General features: G+C 48.3%; 1 pseudogene; it reads left to right on the plus strand.

Annotated features, from left to right (window-relative positions):
* The first annotated feature begins 9,867 nt into the window (after positions 1–9,867).
* LOC103069827 (transmembrane protein 258 pseudogene) lies at positions 9,868–11,452 on the plus strand (annotated as a pseudogene).
* Positions 11,453–12,057: the final 605 nt, after the last annotated feature.

Below are 12,057 nucleotides of genomic sequence, written 5' to 3' on the forward strand. Positions count from 1 at the left end.
GGCCAAGGCGGAGCTCTTGGCCACGACGCAAGGGGTGGTGCCGCAGGGGACTCCGGTGTCAGTCCGGAGCTGGAGCGCGCGCCTCGGCTCCCGGAGGAGTTTGCGTGAAAGGGGAGACAAGCCAGCAGGTGATGCCCCTGCCTTTTGCGAAGACTGACAGTTCAGGAAGCGAGGCCAGAGGGGCTCTGCTCCCTGGTTTGCTGTCCTGGGAATGAGGCGACCTGATGAGGGATGGTGCGGGCCGGGTCGCTCAACATTTTGGGACCTCTCTCTTCCTATCCTTAAATCAAGGGAGGTGAACTAGAGGCTGAGGTCACTGCCAGCGCTGATCCTCGGGTGACCTCCTTCTCAGAACCTCTGTACTGTGAGAACTGGACAAAGGGGTCTTGGCGCTGCTAGAGGCAAGAGGAGTTGCCAGGGACACGGAGGAGAGATGACGCAGAGCCACTGCTAAAGCAAGTCAGTGTCCGAGAACCGAAAACCAAAATTAAAACAGGTAACACGAATTACCAGACACAGGATGGGGCCAAGGAGAATCCTTAGAAACCCCTGAGCCAAGGGTTCTCCATGTCAACAGCCACAGACCAGTGAGGAGAGCACTGCTCTGGGGTCCAGGCTGTGGGATAAGTGTCCACGAAATGCCAGCCTTCAGATGACACTAGAGGCTCCATGGGCCCACTGGGCCAGGGCTGCCAGAGCCCTCAAGTCCTGGGCCTGAAGGGGAGAGCCCAGCTCCCTATCAGACATCTGTACTCAGAGTTAGTGCTTCTGGGCACAATGACCCAGGGTCTGGGGGTCTGAGCACCCACCAAAGGCTGGGCTAGTGGGCTCTGAGGATCTACTGCTTTGTGACCTGTGTCAGGACAGTGCTGCGAGGCAAAACAGGAGGGCCAAAGATGTTCCCTGACAGTGGCCCGTAGAGCAAGACATATCCTTGGGCTCTCACCTCTCTTAGAAAGCCACCCAGGTGAGCATACACCGTCCTTCCTGGGGACCTGGGTGCTTGGCTGGGTGAGAAGAGGGTGGAGAGAAGATGGGGCCTGAGCAAATCACTTCCTCTCTGGGCCTCAGTTTCCCCATCTGAGACCCATCCAACTCCAGGTAGTCGTGTTTCTAAGTTGTAATGTCACACTGTAGAAACCTCTGCCCATAGTTCTGCCTCTCTGTGGGTGTGACCAGCCTCACATCATTCCCCACTCCGGGGACTCCTCCTGTGGGAGGGGGCCCTCCAATGCCCTCATCTGCTCACACCACACTCGGCCACCTCACCAACAGGGCTGGCACAGCAAAGAGAACACCAACCAAAGCAGCCCCAGCCCACCTGGACTGCAGGGCTTAGGGACACCCTGTCATCCCCACCTCTGAGGGCCTCAACACAGCCCCCAGGGCCTCCACCTGAAGGGCTGGCTCCCACACCCGGGAAGTGTGAGGCATGGGGTGAGGGGATGCAAAGTGATGACATGTTTAAAGGCACAGAGATTACGTCCAAAAAAATGAAGTGTGAGATTGTAAATGTGTGTCTGGAAGACGCTGTAGGCCTTATAGAGTTCCATTCTGTGGGGAGTGGAGGGTTCTCTTCTGGCCACCCAGAAAGTCCCAAGGAAAGAGGCGGCCAGCTGAGGTTCCAGCCAGTGACTGGCAGGGCTATAGTTGGCAAAAAGGGGACTGGAGAGATGAGCACCGTCTGTGGAAGGGGAAGGAGGGCTGGAGTTCTGCTTTCACTGGGGGCTGTCAGCTCATAGCAGCTTGGGGGGCTACCCCAGCCAGACTGAGTGGCCCTATGGCACCTGATTTTGAGTGCTAAGCCTCCCCCAGGTATCAGCAGGGGAGGGATTCTGAGAGACCCCTTCAGTCCAGGGAGTGAGAACCAAGGTCTATAGGAGGACCAGGCTCTGCCGGGCCATGCAACATGGGAGTGGAGTGGAGTCGGGGCGGGGGGGGGCAGTGCCCGGTGCAGAGTGCCGTTGGGAATACACCTGAGGGTCTGGGAGAGGCCGCCCTTGCCCCCTGTGCCTGGGGTAATGGCAGCAACTGAGGTGGTGCCACCAGCTACCCCCACCCCAGCTGGACCTGGGGACACAGGTTCCCTCACCCAGGAGTCTCCCAGGCCTCATACTTCCCCATCAGGTCTGACCTCCTCGCCCCGCCCCTGCCTGCATTCCCATCTCCTCCATGGCCAAGGTGGCCCTACTGCCTACAGACCTCAAGGTGCCCATGCAGTCTGGACCTCTTCAGAGGGGGCCAGGTGCTTCACACCTCTGTGTCCACAACTTCTGCCTCCCCGACACCCAGCCCCAGCCCACCTTTGCAGCTTCTGGTCACCTGCAACACCTCCCCTGGCCATCCCACGTTGGCCTGGCCTCACTGTGTCTGCCCAGCGTGGAGAAGGAAGGTAAATTAACGTGGAACAGCCACTGACAGACCAGCACCTGGTTCAGTTCACCCTGGATGGTAAACTGAGGCCTAGAGAACTCAGCAAAATAGCTCAAAGGACACAAAGCAAGTGGGGGTGGGGCAGTGGCAAACACATGATCCGAGTCTCCTGCTTTCACCAGCTAAGCCACCTCCAGATAATCTTGCTGGCCTCAGCACAGCATGAGGAGGATGTGTTATCCAAGGAGGTCAGAGCTTTTTCTTCCAGCATAGCATGCTCTGGCCAATGGTAAAGTGGCCCCGTGTTTCTGTTAGAGAAGCCTCGGCTTGGGGCTTTTTTTATTCCCCTTGGGTGCCATGGCCACCCAAGCCTGCTTGGCACAGGCCAGCTTTCTGGGAAAGGACATCCAGAGTATGAGGCAGGACAAGCTGACACTAGTGTGGGGGCTGCAGCCACCCTGTGCAGCATGAGGGAAAGCAAGGAGTGGTCCAGGCTGCGCTGCGTCTCTACCCTGTACATGTTCCTAACCAGAATTATGGCAGTGCTCTCCAAGGGGCTGATGGGCACAGCTCCAAGAGGACCTCATCAGCGCCAGGGAGGGATGTGTGCTGTGAAACAAAGCCCACCCCGAGACAGGAAAGACAAGGGTGGTAGGTTGTGACGGCTCACTGGCACTTTTGCAAACATCCAACTTCATGGAGACCTTGGTTGGCCCTGTGAACTGCCAGAATCATGCACAGCAGTGGGTCCTGAGCATGTTGACACCCAGCCATGCAGAGGGGGCTACCCAGGTCTCAGCAGAACAGCAAACTCCTGCAAAGCTGGGGGTGCCCACCATGACCCCAGGCTGGGCAAGGGCAGCCCACCTCCCTGGGCCAGGCCCACCCGACATCTTTAAGGCCTAGGTTGGATGCAGAAGCAAGGCCTCAATTGTCAATTCAGTGACTTTCTCGGTCGCCTTCTCCCAGGGCCAGAGACAGAGACAGAGAGAACGCACAGAGGACCACCTTCCCAGCTGATGCCCACCCACTCCTCAGCCACTCAGGCCTCAGCTGCCCAGCCAACAGCATGATGAGAATGAGGTTTGGGAAGGATCTAGGAGGGCCAGACTGGGGAGCTTGCGCTGCCCAGATGCTGCCCAGATGAACAGGGAGTGGTTCTCTCAGGTGGTCTGGAAGGAGTGGGTGAACAGCTGCTTATCAGAAAACATTGCCTAATTGGGGCCTAATTGGGAAGGTTTATGGGGCCTGGAAGGGGAGCTCCTTGGGGAGATGGTGAAAGCCACTCATGAGTCATTTGAAACTGAGCCGGACAAAGAGCTCAAGGAGAAATGATCCCACCCAGCCTGCTAGCCATGGGTAGAATGAGCTCATGGGCTCTGGGACGCACATGCGTGCATGTGTGTGCACGTGTGTGTGTGTGTGTGTGTGTGTGTCTGTGTGTGTGAGGGAGGGAGGGAGGGAGGGAGCAGTTTGCTTAATTTACTCTGTTTGGGATCTCCAGGGGAGGGGAGGGGAGGGGAGGAGCTGCTACTCACACAGCTGGTACTCAGAAGCCGAGCCCTGCAGAGCCTCCACTGCGGGCCCCATCACTGCATGGCCAGACTGCCCCCTGCAGGTCGGGGAGGGAAAGGCCCAGTATCTCAGCCAGCATCCTGGCTTAGCATCCTCACCCAACATCCCAGCCAGCTTCCCAACCGGCATCCAGGCCAGCGTAAACATAGCTTCTCTGCAGTGCCCAGCACAGGACCTGTCCTGGGACAGATGCCAAAGGGACATGGAGCTTATTCTTCACAGTGGGACACCATCTGTTCACACCACTTCATCCTCTGTGAGATGTGTGTTGGAGACTTGGATGCATAATAAACATTTTAACATGTTTATTCAAATGTTTAAAACTTGTTTTGAAAGAAATGTAGATTCACATGCAATTGTTAAAAATAATAAGAGACTCCTGTACCCTTCACCGGGCTTCTCCTAATGGACAATATGACAGCCAGGAAACTGACATTGACAAAATGCATCGACCTTGCTACATGAACTCATCTGTGTGCATGTGTGTTTAGTTCTATGCACTTTTATCACACATGGAAGTTCATTTGTCCACCACAGTCACACTGAACATCTCCATCACTCATGGAGATCCCTTATGCTGCCCTTTTATAGCCACACCCCCCTGGCATCTACTAATCCACTCTCCATCTATCATTTTGTCAGTTCAGGAATGCTATATATATGGAATCGTACAGTAACCTTTGGGGATTGGCTTTTGCACTAAGCAAAATTTCCTGGAGAACCATCCAGGTTGTCAAGTGTATCAATAGCCCCTTCCTTTTGATTGCTTCATAGGATTCTACTGTATGGATATACCATTCACACATTGAGGGGCATCTGGGCTGTGTCCAGTTTCTGGTTATTATGAATAAAACTGCTGTTAACATTTGTGTACAGGTTTTATGTGAACATAAGTTTTATTCGTCTGAGATAAATGCTTGGGACAGCAATGGCTGGGTCATGTGGTAGCTGCATGTTTAGTTTTGTAAGAAACTGTCAAACTGTTTTCCAGAGTGGCTGCACTGTTTTACATTCCCACCAGCAATGTACAAGAGATCTAGTTTCTCCACATTCTCACCAGTATTTGGGGCTGTCACTGTCTTTTTAGTTTAGTTGTTCTTATAAGCATGCAGTGGTATCTCATTGTGGCTTTAATTTGCATCCCCCTAATGGCTAATAATGTTGAACATTAATGGATTTTATTGCCTCTTTGGTGAAATGTCTATTCATCTTTTGCCCATTTTCTAATTGAATTTTTTAACATTGAGTTTTGCATGTTCTTTATATATTGTAGGTATGGTTTCTTTTGTCAGATGCTGGTTTGCAAATATTTTCTCCCAGTCTGTAATTTGTCTTTTCATCCTCCTCACCCGGGCTTTTTCAGAGCAAAACTTTAATTTAGTATTTCCTTTTATGGTCATGCTTTTGGAGTTATGCCTAAACTCTTTGCCTAAGCCAAGATTCTGAAGATTTCTTCTATTTTTTAAATAAAAGTTTTATAGTTTTACAGTTTATCTTTAAGTCCATGATCCATTTTGAGTTTTTATATAAAGTGTGAGGTTTAGGTTGAGGTTCAGTTTTTTGTCTATGGACATCCCGTTGCTTCAGCACCGTTTGTTATAAAGGCTTCTTCCTCCATTGAACTGCTTTTGTGCATATTTGAGTGGAGCTATTTCTGGATTCACTGTTCTGTTCATGTATGTGTCTAACCCTCTGCTGATAGCACACCATCTTGATTTCTGGAACTATATAGCAAGTCTTAACGTTGGATAGGGTGATTCTTCCACTTTGTTCTTCTTTTTCAAGACTGTTTTAGGCTTTCTAAGGCCTGCACCTTTCCATATAAGTTTTAGAATAAGCTTGTGTGTGCCTACCAAAAAAAAAAAAATCTTACTGGGATTCTGATAAGAATTACATTAAACCTATAGACAAATTTGGAGAGAATTGGCATATTTGCTATGTTGGGTCTTCTAATCCATGAATACAAAATGTGTATTTATTTAGGTTTTCTTTGACTCCTTAAAATCATCATTTTGTAATTTCAGCATAAAGATCCTGCACGTTTTGTCAAGTTTATAACTGAGTATTTCATTTTCTTTGGAGTGATTATAAACAATATTGTGTTTTACATTTCAGTTTCCACATGTTTGTTGTAAGTATATGGAAATGTGATTGACTTTTGTATGTTGATCTTACACACAACCATACAGAGCTTACTTAGTGCTAGAAGGTTTGGCTTTTTTCTTTTGAAAGGTTCACTGGGATTTCCTACATACAATAGAGAATCGTGTCATCTGCCAATAGAACTTCCAATACTATGTTGAAAAAGAGTGGTGAAAGCAGACATCATTGTTCTCGAACATTACGGGGAAAGCTTTCATCTTTCACCTTTAAGTATGATGTTAGGTGTAGGGGGCGGTTTTAGGTGTTATTTATCAGTAGGGAAAATTCTCCTCACGTCCTAGTTTGATGAGAGTTTTTTTCATAAGTGGATGGGTTTTTTCAAATGCTTTTTCTATATCACTATAAGCATATGATTTTTCTTCTTTAGCCTGTTGATGTGATGGATTACATTGATTGATTTTCAACGGTTGACCAAGACACATATCTGGAATGAATCCCACTTGGCCATAGTATTTAATTCATTTTATACATTGCTAAGTTCATTTTGTTAATATTTTGCTGAGAATTTTTATTTTTAAGTTCATAAGTGATATTAGTCTGTAGTTCTCTCCGGCTCTGTCTCTATCTCTGCCTCCCTGTCTCTCTCTATCTCTATCTCTCTTTGGTACTGTTTTTGCCTGGTTTGGGTATCACGCAGGGTAATACTAACTTCCTAACATCAGTTGGGATCTATTCCCATCTCTTCTGTTTCCTAGAAGAAATTGTATAAAATTGGTGTGATTTCTTCTAGTCATGGGGATTTCTTTGGGGGGTGGTGCTTTTTATTTACACCAATTTTTTGAAATGGTTATAGGACTATTCAGGTAGCTTATTTCATCTTGGTTGAGTCTTGGTAGTTTATAGTTTGTGAGGAATTGATTCATCTCTTCTAAGTTGTTGGATTTATAAGTATAAAGTTGTTCATAGCTTACTTTATTATCTTTGTAATGTCCCAGGGTCTGTAGTGATGTCCCCTGTTTCATCCTGATTTTGGTGATTTGTGTCTTCTCTCTTTTTACATTCTTCAGTCATGCTAGAGTTTATAAACAATTTTAAAGACTAGCTTTTAAAAATTGATTATTGTTTTCTGTTTTTTATTTCTTACTTCTTGCTTTTGTTTTATTTTGCTTCTCTTTCTAGTCTCTTGAGACAGGAACTTAGAATATTGACTTGAGACCTGTCCCCTTTTCTAACGTAAGCATTCAGTGTTATAAATTTTCCTCTCCACACTGTTTAGCTGCATCCCACATATTGTGACATGTTGCACTTTCATTTTAATTTTCAAATATGTACACAGCAAACAACAGAGCCTCAAAATCCATGAATTGAAAACTGATAGAGCTGAAAGGAGATGTAGACAAATCCACAATTATAGTTGGAGACGTCAACACCCCTGTCAGCAATTGGTAGAACTACTAGACAGAAAATGAGCAAAGACATTTAAGAACTCAACAACCCATTGACCAAGAGGGTCTGATAGACACCACCCAAAGTACATTCTTTACAAACACCCATGGAACATTTGCCAAGATGGACCATACCTCATGGTGTGAAATAAACCCCAACAAGTTTAAAAGAATTGAAATCATACAGGGTGTGTTCTCTGACCACAGTGGCATTAAACTAGAAATCAATGCCACAAAAGACATCTGGAAATCCTCTAAACACTCTGAAACTAGACAACACACTTCTAAATAATCTATGGGTCAAAGAGAGTCTCAATGGAAATCTTTAAATATGTTTTTCAACTTTAAAATTGTTAATTAAAGCAGAAATAATCTACCCCCTATTTGGAGAAAAGATTTCATTTCTGTAATCTACTCCAAACCAATTTTCTGAATGGTCTCTTTTCCTCCCTTGGTTTATCCACAGCTAACAGGGGCAGTGCCACTCCAGAGACACTCCCACATCTGTAGGGCCAGCAGAGAGAAGGGGAAGGCACTCAGACTGAGACACCATTCCACCTGGACCACAGGTTGGGACTCGGTGGAAGGGGAGCTATTTGCACTTAGGGGTTATACTGGAGTATGCCAGGTGCAGGGCCAGTGTCCCATTTTTGAAGTCCCATCCTCATGGCTGGGACTCCCGCCCAGCCTGCAGTCTCCCTGTTGGGGCTAGGGAGCACGAATCCTGCATCCAGGCTTTTCCTGGCCCCTTGCGCCCATGCATTCCTATCCCCCCAGGGAACAGCCTCACTCTCCCATCCAGGCCTGGGTGGAGTTCTGACACCAAGACCACCATATTCAGTCAGATGGCCCAGATAAGGTGCCCTGAAAGGTGTTCCTGTTCCATGGGGCTCACTGGCCTCCCCGGTGGTCAGCATGTTCCCCAGTGCCTGGCCCCAGAATTGGGAACTCACCCCAACATTTTCAGGTTCCTCTGAGGCCACAGGGATGGCTGTTAGGCTCAGCAACAGGTTCCAGACTCTGCCAGCTGCCGCTTCATCTCTCGGAGCCCTGACTGCCAAATATCACCATTTGCCAGGCTGGACCTGCATTTCCCATGGCTTCTTCCTGAAGATTCAGGCAGCCTGGACACCCCAGGAATATTTTGTGTGGGATTTGGAAAAAGTAAGTGGAGGAGAGCTATGTGCTTTTGTGCCCAAGGGGTGGGTGCCAGGCCTGGGTGCTCCCCTGTGGCCAGTGAGGACCTCCAGCTCATGCTGGAGCTCCTGGATTGGCCAGGGTGTGCTTACCACAGTACAAAGGGCAATAGCACATCCTGCTAAGACACCTCCATCTGTCTCCATTCCCTCCTGCCTACATGGACTTCCAAATGAACAGCTTCGTAGAGACTGTGTAACCATCCCCAAAACTGCATGAGGTCAAATCTTTGTCATGAATACGAACGCATCTCTGAACAGTTTACGTCTCTGCTCATACCCTACAGTTTGATGACAAAGACTTCCTGAGATGCCAGTTAACTTGGTGGCTGGTAAAGGTGCTATTTCAGTGTCAGTGAGGGAGGCTGCTGGTGTCATGGTAGGGCTGCCAGGAAACAGTCATCCTTGAGAGTCCAGGCCCAGAAGCTGGTCCCACCCTGTATGTGTCCCTCCCAAATGCCAGGGCCAGCCCTAAGCCCAGTGTGAGGAGGGAAGGAAGCATAAATGTCCAGCAGGGTTGAAAACTGATTTAACAAGAACTAATGAACTATTGGAAAAAGAAAAAGAAAGTCACACCCTAGCTTTGCCATAAACAATTTTTAGAGGGATCAAAGATACTTTAAAATAACGAAAATATAGGAGACCTTTCCACTGAAGGCTTAGAATGATTTTTGTAAGCATAAGTAAAAAACATTGGTAAAATGATGCACATTTTTAGGCCACCTGGCAATATATCTTAAAAGTTTTAACATTGTCAAAACTTTGACCCAGTCTCTGGGCTTTTATGCTAGAAAAGGAACAGAGATGCACAAACATTCTGGGAAGGGATAGGGATCAAAGCATCATTTTCAATAGTAAAAAATTACAAACATTATAAATGTCTTCCAGAGGAGATCTGTTTCCAGGAATGTTTAACTGCTTAAAGATACAAGAAAATTTCTGGTTAAAGATGGCTGTTGGGGCTTCCCTGGTGGCGCAGTGGTTGAGAGTCCACCTGCCAATGCAGGGCACACGGGTTCGTGCCCTGGTCTGGGAAGATCCCACATGCCGTGGAGCGGCTGGACCCGTGAGCCATGGCCGCTGAGCCTGCACGTCTGGAGCCTATGCTCCGCAACAGGAGAGGCCACAACAGTGAGGGGCCCACATACTGCAAAAAAAACAAACAAACAAAAAATATGGAGCTTGAGTCCCTGAGAAGATACACCAGCCCAGTGAACCTGGCTGTCTTTCCACATCTGACCGTGGGGCTGTTGGCCATTGGCATGTTCTTCACTGCCTGGTTCTTCATTTATGAGGTCACCTCCACCAAATACACTTGGGATATCTACAAGGAGCTCCTCATCTCTTTGGTGGCCTCATTTTTCATGGGCTTTGGAGTCCTCTTCCTGCTGCGCTGGGTCAGCATCTACAATATGAACTCCCAAGGGTTCCAACCAGGTGGCTTAACTGAATCCCTGCTTTTGTAAATTCATTTTTTTTCCTGCTATGCTGGAAGTGTTCCACCTGCTGCTCACAATAAAGGCAGGTGTGTGACCAAAAAAAAGAAATTCTCATATCCAAAATGCATATAGATAACTTCTACAAGTCAATAAAAACATAGAAAAAATGGCGGAGGAATAGGAGAATGTGGAGTTTATCTCTCTTCACAAATGCATCAGGAATACACCTACAGATGGAACAATTCACACAGAGCACTGGCTGAACACTAGCAGAAGACCGTGGAAACCGGAAAGGACAGGAAAGATCCCTTCATAACCAGATAGGATGAAAGAAAGAGAAGGGGAAAAGAAGAGGAGAGGAAGCGGGATGGGACCTGTGCCCCTGATGGGGAGCTGAGGAAGATGAGAGGTTTCCACATCCGGGGAATCCCGCTCATCAACAGGGAAATCAGTTGGGACAGAAGGAGCATCTGAGGCTGTCAGAGGAGGGTGAAACAGCTGGTCTGTGGCAGACAGGACAGAGTGTGACCTACACAGATGGTTCATGCCACAGCCCTGTGGGCCCCAGACTGGGATGTGTGTCTGCCAGTGTATGAGGGCTGGGAGCTGGAATGTGGACATTGGAGAGCAAAGCCGGGGAGAAGACTGCCATTGGCTGCGAGGAGACAGCCTGAGGGGACAGGAAGGAGGTAATCCAGAAATGGGAATTCTTATGGAGGAAATCCAGACTGCCACAGAAGCAAGGTGACGCTGTTGAGTGATGTGCAGGGGGTGGAGCCACCATTGCATCCTCTCTCTTCCCACATGCCAGCCTCTGCCCCCACCAGGCACTAAGAAAAGGCCCCTGCCAAGGCTGGCACACACGTGCCTGCCTCCAGGTACTAGGAAAAGCCCCTTCCAGGGCTGGCCTTCTCATGCCTGCTGCTGGGCAATAGGAAAGGCCTCCACCAAGGCTGGCACACATGTGCCTGCTGCCAGGCACTATGAAAAACCCCTACTAGGGCTGGCCTTTTCACACATGCTCCTGGGTACTAGGAAATGTCCTGCAAAGGCTGGCACACACACGCCTGCTGCCAGGCGCCAGGAAAAGCCCCTACCAGGGCTGGCCTTCTTGTGCCTGCTGTCAGGCATTAGGTAAGGCTCCTGCCAGGGCTGATCCTCTCACAACAGCTGCCGAGCTCTAGGAAAGGCTCCCACCAGGGCTGGATCTCTCGCACCCGTAGCTACCAGTTTCCCTGCAGACGTCACCATCCAGATGGATCTCTCGCAGCCGCCAACCCCCCACCCACCAATGCACCTGTTGCCACTGGGGCTCCCGTGACCCCAGCAGTCATGCCACCTCTGTGTCCTGTCCTCACCAAGGCAGACCGACACACAGAGGTGGGGCTAAAACCACAGCTGAGCTCCATGGGTGAGGCAGCTAAGGAAGAGGAATGAAAATCTTTCTGTGCAGCTGCACAAGCCATGGATTAAATTCCCGCGATCAGCTTGGTAAACCCTGCATTTATGGAATATCTGAATGGACAACCAGTGTTCCCACAACAGAGACTGGTCTATGGGGGTAAGTACATGTGAGAGTTGGGCCAGATCACAGTCTGAGCTGCCCCCACAGTGCCCACAGTGTGTCCAGAGACCTACCTAGAGGTATTAGAGGGCCTCCTGGGGAGGCAGAGGTTGGCTGTGACTCATGGTGGGGGAAAGGACACTGACAGCTGAGACCCCAGGAAAATATTATTATTACTAATATTTTTAATCTGTTGTTCTGTTCTTATTTATTATTATTTTATTTTAAAAATTTTAATGGTCTTAATTTTTTATTGTTATTTTTTATTTTTCTATTTCTACTTTTTCATTGTTTTGTGTTTTTTCCTTGTTTTGTTATGTTTTGTTTTAAATTTTTTAAATCATTTTTGTGTATCTGTTTTA

This window comes from Lipotes vexillifer, unplaced genomic scaffold (assembly GCF_000442215.2).
Source record: "Lipotes vexillifer unplaced genomic scaffold, Lipotes_vexillifer_v1.1 scaffold814, whole genome shotgun sequence".
NCBI lineage: Eukaryota > Metazoa > Chordata > Mammalia > Artiodactyla > Lipotidae > Lipotes > Lipotes vexillifer.